Raw genomic sequence first — 2,857 nt, forward strand, 5'->3', positions numbered from 1 at the left:
TTCCAAACTCATGATAACCACGTACTTACCCACCCCGAAGCCACTTTTAAACCGCCAGAGCCATGCCCTTACACTCCCCGCTTTGATCTACTCGGACTGAAGAAGAAAAGACCTCCCAAAAACTACTGAGCAAGAGGAAATGATACGGAAGGTTAAGAGCTTAGAACAGTCATTCCGAAATATTATGCCATATTGATGATTGGAATGTAAATTTTCTTAAAGACCAGTTTAGTGATATAAGAAATCAAACCAATTCTAAGTTGTTGGAAGATAATCGTGCAATATAATCCCCTTACTTGCCCCTTAATTTACAAATTTTACAATATTTCATTGAGTTTCTTAGCTAGTTCAAGGGATCTATTATGATAAATAGAGTTTTGTACAACATTGAAACACTGACTCTACGTATTTCAAAAGTTGTAACTTAAAGTAGAAATACAAAAATGAAATATGAGTCTATAAGTTCATAACACAATATTCTTTGGGATCGTACTACTAAAAAACATCTGTTTATCGAAGCAGCAGTACCGACAGGCTTTTTTCTATCGCTACTCTGAGGGACTTTTGAAATATTAGATTAAGGTTACTGATTACCGTAGTCGCAAACCCACTTAAATATTCTTTTATCATTTTAATTTTAATTTAGCGACCGCGTCGGTTGCTTAGTGGGTCAACTGATATTTTTGACTTTTTAATGTCCGACCGAATCGGTTGCAAAAGTGAATGCGCAAAATTGGCGCGCTGTTTTCCCACTGCTTTTGTCGGAATAATAGTCGATTTTTTATTTTTAAAAGTAATAAAAATTCAATCTTTTTCCGACTACTGCGGTTGCAAAAGCAGTCCCATTAGCGACTGCTTCATTTCAGTCGGAAATTTCGGTCACAAATTGATGTTTTTCTAGTAGTGAATTTCCGACGGAGTTCCTCGGCACTTTTGAACTTTTTAATCTCTAATTTTTTTCTAAAAATAACCGACAGACAACTCTCGGTAAATAATGATACTTTGACCGGTCAAAATTTAGTTGGTTGTACAGATGCACTCCGTCGGTAAATTACCGACGGACTCTCTCGCAAAATTTTGAATTTATATTTTGAATTATTTTTTTAGGTACCGACGGTTTCTCTCGATGTATTTAGAAAAAATAAAAAAGAAAATAAAGTTATCGACGGACTCAATCGCTATTGAATTTACATAATATTTTGAATTTTGTTCTTACAGTACCGATGGACTTTTGTCGGTAATTTAAATATATAATCTTATACATTATTATTTGCATTTTTTTATTATACAATAGCGAGGGAGGTCGTCGGTAAGTCCCTCGGTAAGTATTTACATAATTATCTTAGTAATTGATTAGCTTATTTATTGAAAATTACACTAAGTGGAATTGTATTCATGATAATTACACTATTTAAAAAGATATTAGTGGTAATTAGCTTAGTAATTTATAATTACACAAAGTAAAAGTGAATTTGTTATATCCTTAACTGCATTGATTAACTTATACATTAATAATACAGACTAAGAAGAAGTGTATTAGTAGTTTTCGTAAGAAATATTAGTGATGGTTTATCTTATAAATTAATAATTACTGTTGTCACGACCCAAATTTCACTAAATGTCGTGATGGCGCCAGACACCACTGTCAGAAAAGCCAACCCAAAATATTTAATTAAATTCTCATTTTAATACTCTTGAAAACTATGACTTTTCTTCAAATTTACCAATTTAAGAAGATAATTGCTTCAAGTCAAATTAAATAATAAGTAATTAATACAAAAATGCTCCATAACCATCCCAGAACCCGGTGTCACAAGTGCATGAGCAATTTCTAAGAAAAAATCGAATAAAGTACAACAGCTGTCCGGAATACAATTGGACAGAAAATAAATAGAATCCTGAGAGAGACGATACTAGCTGCGGGTCGCCTCGAGGAAATATAGCTCACCTAGTCTCCGTGTCAACCATGCTGCTACGCCTGCTAAGCCATTAGTGGTGCATGTGCCTGTGCAACAAAAATGCACAGAAGTGTAGTATGAGTACAAAAACAACGTGTACTCAGTAAGTATCCCGCCTAATCTCGAAGAAGTAGAGACGAGATGGAAACTTCGACACTTACTAAAGGTCCAGTAATATTATTATTAATGCGATGACTCATGGATTTATTAAGAACAACAGTAGATTCAAGTAAATTACTAAACAGGTAAAAGTTCCTCTTTATTAAGAGTCTCCGGATTCATAATCCATTAATTAACAAATTTTCTCAAGTCGGGAGAGCAGATATTAGTATCAACAGATAAGCAAGCAATACAAGCATGCGCAACTCATAGCGAGGTCGTATGGTCCGATCCAACAATATTTAAAATGTGCATTGCCGAGGGTCGAGCGGCCCGAATCATAGATGCATCTATTACCCCGCTCGCGAATCATACATGCGACACGGTCAAATATAAATAAACACGACAATCAGCCAATCCTGAATTTATTAGGGAACAATTATCCAAGGAAAAAGCCAAATTCTCTTTTAACAATTCAAGAAACTGGAGTTTAATCTTCTTAGGAATTCATTTACCAATTCGATAGGATTTAAGAACTTCAATTGTCAATAAGGTCACAGATATTCCAAGTATAGCATGTTTTTTGGGTCCTAAACTACCCGGACTTACACATATTAGTAGCTACGCACGGACTCTCGTCACCTCGTGCGTACGTAGCCCCCACAAATAGGAGCACATAACCAATTATTTCACCTATGGGGACAATTCCCTCTTACAAGGTTAGAAAGGAGACTCACCTCGCTCCGAAGATCCATAACCAGCCTTCCACGCCCTTCTGAAAACTCAAATTGATGCAAAAC

The sequence above is a fragment of the Nicotiana attenuata genome, unplaced genomic scaffold, assembly GCF_001879085.1.
Source record: "Nicotiana attenuata strain UT unplaced genomic scaffold, NIATTr2, whole genome shotgun sequence".
Lineage (NCBI taxonomy): Eukaryota > Viridiplantae > Streptophyta > Magnoliopsida > Solanales > Solanaceae > Nicotiana > Nicotiana attenuata.